The sequence below is a fragment of the Gadus macrocephalus genome, chromosome 2 (assembly GCF_031168955.1).
Source record: "Gadus macrocephalus chromosome 2, ASM3116895v1".
NCBI lineage: Eukaryota > Metazoa > Chordata > Actinopteri > Gadiformes > Gadidae > Gadus > Gadus macrocephalus.
Genome location: NC_082383.1, coordinates 20,309,976 through 20,317,322, shown reverse-complemented (window position 1 = coordinate 20,317,322; position 7,347 = coordinate 20,309,976). Strand labels below are relative to the sequence as shown.

General features: G+C 50.1%; 1 long non-coding RNA gene across 1 annotated transcript in view; it reads left to right on the top strand.

The window, feature by feature from the left end:
- Positions 1–3,419: 3,419 nt before the first annotated feature.
- LOC132452425 (uncharacterized) overlaps positions 3,420–7,347 on the top strand; it is a 256,155-nt gene continuing 252,227 nt past the window's right edge. The window contains exon 1 of the long non-coding RNA XR_009524324.1: positions 3,420–3,434. This is a non-coding gene — a long non-coding RNA (uncharacterized LOC132452425). The remainder of the gene's footprint in view (positions 3,435–7,347) is intronic.

Below are 7,347 nucleotides of genomic sequence, written 5' to 3'. Positions count from 1 at the left end.
CAATGTAAACAAAAAAGAGTATTTCCTGTTACTGAGTGATAAATAAAGAGCCAGACACTCTCTCTCTCTCCCTCTCTCTACCTTTCCCTCTCTTTATCTCCCTCTCTCCCTCTCCCTCTCCATCTCTCTCTCCCTCCCTCTCTGTCCCGTTCCCTCTCTCTCCCTCCCTCTCTGTCCCGTTCCCTCTCTTTATCTCCCTCTCTCCCTCTCCCTCTTCTTTCTTTCTCTCCCTCTCCATCTCTCTCTCCTTCTCTACCTCTCCCTCTCTTTCTCTCGCTCTCTCTCTCTCCCTCTCCCTCTACCTCTCTTCCTCTCAGCGTGGATGGATGGCACCTCGCAGGATGTGTGATCACTATTTATGTGCATCCTCCGATGTGGCCCAGTTAATCCTTGTGCCGGTCGGGGCTGACGTCGTGCTGCAACCACTCACACCAAGGATCTGTGCTACCCGTTTTACCAGCGAGGAATGAACCGCCGAAAGGGAAAAAAACACCCCTTTCACTTTAAACTTGCGGGTTCGCTCCTAAACATCACACACACAAGAACGGACACGATGATGACTGGCAAAGTGTTCCACGGTCGTTTGGGTAATGAGTGAAATCGAAGCACCTTTATGAAGAGAGGACGGCCACGTCTGAAGGATCGTGTTATTGTATGGTACGGCATTACCCGGGCACGCGGCGTTCACAACAGGAGTAGAAAAAGCCCCCCAAAATCCCCCCCCCCCCCCCCCACCCAGCAGAATAAAAGGTCTGGCGTGATGGAATGGTTGCCTTGGCGGCGTCGCCATAGCGAGCCGTCCCCCAGCTTTTTAATTAGCTGGCTTTCACCGGCGCCCGGCCATCTCCCGTCCTCTGTAAGTGTGATTATTTACACAATAAAGGGTTTACGACACGAGTAGCGCCGCGTCGTGCATCCCGAATCTCGCAGCGCCTGGTTTATAACGAGCGCGGGCGGGGGGAAGGGGGGAGGGAGGGGGAGGGAGGGCGATTGTCAACACCCCGCTATTATCTGCGTCTTGGAGGATTCTGCCTTTTAATATGCAAATGGAGCTGATATAATCGGCTGGTAATTGTGAAACACTTGAAGTACGACACATTTGCTGCACTCCCCTGAATAGAGCAATCCCGGCTTGTGCGTGTGAGCTTGTGCGCGTCTCAGCGTGCGCGCGCGTGTGTGTGTGTTTGTGTGTTCCCCGCAAAAGGTTCTCTTCCACTCTCCATCTTTCTCTCTCGCTCCCTCTCTCTCTCTCCCTCTCTCTCTCTCCCTCTCTCTCTCTCCCCCCCCCTCTCTCTCTCTCTCTCTCTCTCTCTCTCTCTCTCTCTCTCTCTCTCTCTCTCTCTCCCCCCCTCTCTCTCTCTCTTTCTCTCTCTCTCTCTTTGTCCTCTCTCTCCCTCGTCCCTCTCTCTCTCTCTTTCTCTATCCCTCTCTCTCTCTCCCTCTATCCCCCTCTCTCTCTCTCTCTCTCTCTCTCTTTGTCCTCTCTCTCGCCCTCATCCCTCTCTCTCTCTCTCTCTCTTTCTCTCTCTCGCTGAAACAAGCAGCTTGTTTTCAGAGTGACGATCGTCTGCTGCAAGCAATGTTGTTTAGGAATTTCTAGATCAAAGAAACTTGTGTGTATATGTGTGTGTGTGTGCGTGTACACACATACACACACACAAACACACACAGCCACCAGGTTCTATAGGCACCACCTGAATACATCTTCCTCAATCGCCATTTTCTTCGTAGTATAAGTATTTATACTTATAGATACATAATATATAAGTGTATAACTGTATAAAGTATTTCATTGCATTTGTTTGATCATTGATGATGTTGACGTCTGACCACAAAGTACATTACAGTAGGAGAATTAAAACAGAGAATAAAACAACCAAAAATACACAGGAAATATTTAAATATTCACAAGATATGAGTCATAGAAATGTAGATCATTATTCATGTTTTTTTTTCTGCATGCATGTGTTTTTTTGGGTCGTTTTTTTAATTCATGTATTTTTGCATTTGTTGTTATTGTTTTTGTTTTGATGTAGCCTCCAGAAGAGATGCACAGGTGTCCTTTCCAAGGTCCTCAGTTGGGGGTATGCTTGTTGTTTTATGACGAGCGGAGGAGGCAGAGGTCTGTGTCTCTTTCTTTCTTTCTTTCTTTTCTTTCTTTCTTCTTTCTTTCTTTCTTTCTTTCTTTCTTTCTTTCTTTCTTTTCTTTCTCTTTCTTTCTTCTCTTTCTTTCTTTCTTTCTTTCATTCTATATTTCTCTTTCTTCATTGTTGTGTTATTTCCCTGTAGAGGAGAGAGTGGGGGAGAGAGAGAGAGCAAGAGGATGGACAGAGAGAAGGGATGATGGAGAGAAGGAGAGATAGAATGGGAGCAGTGAGTGATAGACTAGCTCTTTCTTCTTCTCTAACTTTTGGCGAGGATTTTGACGTTATTGCAAGTCTGGGGAAGCGTGACAGCTCAGAGATGTCTTCAAGCCCCCCACAGACAGAGCTCTGTGTGTTTCCTCGGGAAGCTGTGTTGTGTGTGTGTGTGTGTGTGTGCGTGTGTGTGTGTGTCTATATCTGTGTGTAAAACATATATATATATCTATGTTCATGTGAGTGGAACTGTGGGGTGTGTGTTTGTGTGTGTGTGCGTTAGTGGACGTGTGGTTGTAAGCTTGCGTAACTGTGTGTAACCAATGTGTGTGTGTGTGTGTGTGTGTGTGTGTGTGTGTGTGTGTAAGCTTGCGTAACTGTGTGTCTGATGCCTGTGTATTTTTTGTGTGTGTCTCTGTGTGTTTGTGTGCGTGAGTATGTTCGGTGTGCATCTGCTGTGTGTGTCCTTGCAGTGTGTAAGTCAGAGGGTAGAAGCTCCACATTGTCAGATACGTTGCTCTCATGTCCAATCATCTGGCCTCACACATACACATACATGTGTATGTTTCCAGCTGATTGATTCAGCTGGAACACACACACACACACACACACACACACACTCACACACATTCACAGATGTAGGATCACCCCCATAAAGAATGCGAGCAAAATTAGAAAAAAGTGCTGGAGAAAGAGAGAGAGAGAGAGAGAGAGAGAGAGAGAGAGAGAGAGAGAGAGAGAGAGAGAGAGAGAGAGAGAGAGAGGGAGAGGGGGATGGGGAGGGGGAGAGGGAGGGAGAGGGAGAGAGAGAGAGACTTCAGGGACACAATTGAGAGATACACACAGAGGATAGTACGACCGTCTTTGAGGAGAGAGTGATGAAGACACACAGAAGGGAACCTATAATTAGAGAGAGAGTGAGAGAGACCCGAAAAGGAGGGAGAGAAAGGGACGCAAGGAGGTAGAGAGAGTACCAGGTGGGGACAGAGCGAAGCGTTGGACTATGAACCACTTTGCTTTAAGATAACCACATTTGATTTCCAGGTGGTCACCCGTTTTGGCCCTGTATGTGAGAGAGTGAGGGAGAGAGAGAGAGGGAGAGGGAGACAAAGAGCGAGAGAGAGGAGAGAGAGAGAGTGAGTCAATGTCTACGTGTGCAGGTAGTCAGTGCAGGGAACCTATAACCACTTGTACATGAGTTTTTTATGTGTGTGTGTGTGTGAGCACACACATGCTTTTGTGTGTGTGCGGGGGGGGGCACAAGTGTTTGTGTGTTTAAATGAGTTTCTGTGTGTGTGTGTGTTTGTGTGTGTGTGTAGGAGCGAACATGTGCTTTTGTGTAGGAGCACACACAGACTTGTTTGTGTGTGCGGGGGGCACGTGTGTGTGTGTGTGTTTGTATGTGTGTATGTGTGTGTGTGTATGTTTGTGTGTGTGTGTGTGTGTAGGAGCGCACTTGCTTTTGTGCGTGTATGAATGCGAATGTGTGCGTGGGGGCACGTGCGCGCCCCGTCCTCTCAGGCGTGCGCGTGTTATTGGGGCTAGCCAGCCGCGGCGTAATGGATGGCTAACGTGGAAGGACAGCTTGCAGAGCTCCGTCATTAATGTTGGAATTCACTTTCTCTCTGCCCGCTGCCGCGCTGCAACAGGAGGCACAGATGTCCCCCGATTCTGCCGCTCTCCTCCCATTGCAGGCCGTGCCGGGGGGGCGGGAGGACGGAGGGAGGGGCAGTGGGCGTGGCACATGTGTGGGCGTGGTACATTTGTGGGCATGGCCGATTGTGGGCTGGGCATCTTCAAGTGGGCACCTAGTCCCCCCCGAACAGGGAGAATGGAGAGTATGGGTGACTTTTTTCGCGTGTGTGCGAAAAAATATGTCTTTGGATATATCGACGTGTGCGTGTGTGTGTGTGTGTGTGTGTGTGTGTGTGTGTGTGTGCGCGTGAGTGGCAAATCTGCACGGCACTCGGAGCCATAATGAGTGTTTTAATTTTAATGCTTTATCCTTTAAGATGCCCGTGGATCTTCCCTATTAGCATGAAACATGCATATCCTTTTATGTCCTCATTAGCATAATAATGTTTTTTTGATGGCCAGGTATTAATACGCAGAGACGCGCGGGGGATCCTCTCCCCGTTGTTTTGCGCATGCGACTCCCGGCCTAATTATCGTTACAAGGGAACCTAAACATTCAGGGAGCGAACCGTCCAACAATGAGCCTGAGTTCCTTCCCTCAGAACTGCGCGCCGCGTTTACTGTAAAGAATGTCAGACCAGCAAGCGCACACCAGAGAGCACGTCAGCGGCGCCAGAACAAAAGGTTAGCGCGGGAAAGAGAGACGAGAGCGCAGAGTAAATGTTTAAGTGAGGCTAAGCTGGAAATGGGAAATATTCATTATGTGTCACCCAAGGTGAGAGAATCCTGCAGCCGAGAATTCAACGATTCACCCTCTGTGAAGGCCGGACGGGCAGCGGGTGTGTGTGTTTCTGTGTGTGTCTGTGTGTATCTGAGCGCAGTGGAACACACACGCGGCTAGGCGCGTGCGTGTGTGTGAGTGATGCTGCCATGTTTGTGCATTTATTTTTTTGTGTATGTTTGTGATGATATTAGGGTACCTGTGGTTCCTGTGTGTGTGTGTTTGTGTCTGTTTGTGTGTGTGCATAAGTATTTGCGTGTGTGTGTGTGTGTGTGTGTGTGTGCGATGATTTCATGGTTCCTTTGGGGATGTGTGTATGTGTATGTGTGTGTATGTATCCGTTTGTGTCAATGTACTTTATGAGTATTTGCATGTCTTTGGGTGTTTGCACAAGTGTGTGCATGTGTGCGTCCTCGGAACAGCTCCTCTCTCCTGAGTGGGTCAACCTGTTCTGTTTGGGGGGGGGGGGGGTTCCCCCTAACATCCAGCTCACGTCTGTCCCCCGTCCCCCGTCCCCCGTCCCCCCCGCCTCCCCAGTCAGGGGTTGCGTGGCTCACCGCTGTCTGCTCCTGACCTCCAGATGAACAGCGCCCCGTCCCCCAGCGTCCCCCTCCCTCCCCGTGTGTCGTCCCCGCCCCTCGCCGCCCAATTGCATTCACGAGCCGTTTCCATTCAGCAGTTATAGACAAAGTATCTTCGACCTCTGCGCGCCGCGCGCCCTCTCCCCCGTGCCTCATTACCGGCAATTTATGTACTCTGGCGCAGCGCGCGCCTCTCCCGGAACGTGTTCGCCGCCGTCTCACTTTGTCTCCTCTCCCTCAAATGGATCTAACTCGGCCGGCGCGGGCGTCGCGGCGCCGCTGATGGGCCCACTGTACCGCCATTAGGTCCACAAACGTCCTTTGTAGCGTCGAGGCGACGCTGGAAACGGGAGGGGGGGGGGGGGGGGGGGGGGGGGGTGGTGGCCATCTTGTGTCAGAGTCTTTCTTCTCGGCGTGTTAGGGTTCGCTCGTCGCGTCTCTGTGATGACCAGCACCGAGAGCGCAGATGCAATTTTCACGGGGATTTGGCGCCGGGCGAGAGAAGATAAGGGCAATGTTTCTCAATGTAGCGGCTGTCCCCGACCGCTGTTTACCAGGGTGGGCAGAGAGCTGCTGCTGTCTCACACACACACACACACACACACAGGCACTACACGTGACCACACACACACACACAACCACGCACACACACACATACACATAAACACACACACACACAGGCAACCACACATAACCATACACACACACACACACACACAGGCAACCACGTATAACCACACACAAACATACATACACACAGGCAACCACACTTAACTACTCCCACACACACACACACACACACACACACACACACACACACACACACACACACACACACCACCACATTCACACAAATACACACATACAACCACACACAAACATACACACAACCACACACACACCTACACACAGGCATCTACACTTAACCACACACAAACATACACATAACCACTCACACAAACAACCACACGTATACACAAACACATATGCACAAGCACAACGACACACAACCACAGACACACATATACACGGACACAATCACACAAATATATACACAAAAATGCACAAAAGCACACACACACACACCCACCCACACACACACATTGTGTCTTGGTAATCTCTGATACAGTTTAAGGTACAGTGGTTGCAACATTGCAGGGGTGTAATGTAATGTGAAGGAATGCAATGTGATGTAAGGTAATCCTGTGATTCAGCAACACACAGTAGCAGAAGTTACATTAAGTTTGCTCGCTCAGAAAAACAATGTTGTGCTTTGTATGAATACACTCCTGTTTATTGTGCTGATGAAATTATGTTTGACAGCGGGCGGTATAAGGAGGATAAATATGTCGCAATAGTAATACCTTCCCTTTTTAAAACATTAACACTATTCTACATATTCTAAAAATGAAAAACATGAAATGATGTTCCTGTTTTTCAATGGTTCTATCGAAACATAACATAACTTTTCCTGAACAAACTTCTCACAGCCTTCCTCTCAGCATCGGTGGTGCTCCCGTTCTTCCTTCCTCTGAAGCTTCCACGCTAACACCCCCCCCCCCCCCCCCCCCCTCCCCCCTTGTGTCCGTCAGTTGATGGCCGGGCCGTGTGATCCTGTCCCGATCCTTCGCCGCGCACACTGACACCGCCAGCTCGCTGCCTCCTCGCTGTCTCCTCGCTGCCTCCTCGCTGCCTCCTCGCTGCCTCCTCGCCACGCCCCTCTTCACCGCGGACGCCACCGAGACCCTGCGGAGCTCTAGGTACGACCAGCTGTTCCTCCCCCTCCCTCTCGCTCTCTCCGCCGACACTAAGAGAACCGCTCTATGTCCATCCAGGTTAAGAACGCACAGTCAGTGCTTTGGGTCGGTCACAAAACAGACGCTATCTCTGCGTTGGAGACGGCGATTCGAGGCCGATTTGGTACGTGTGTCTTTTTGAGAGTGTTTCTCCGCTGCTGTGATCGCGGGGGAGTGTGCGGATGTGTTCGGGTTAA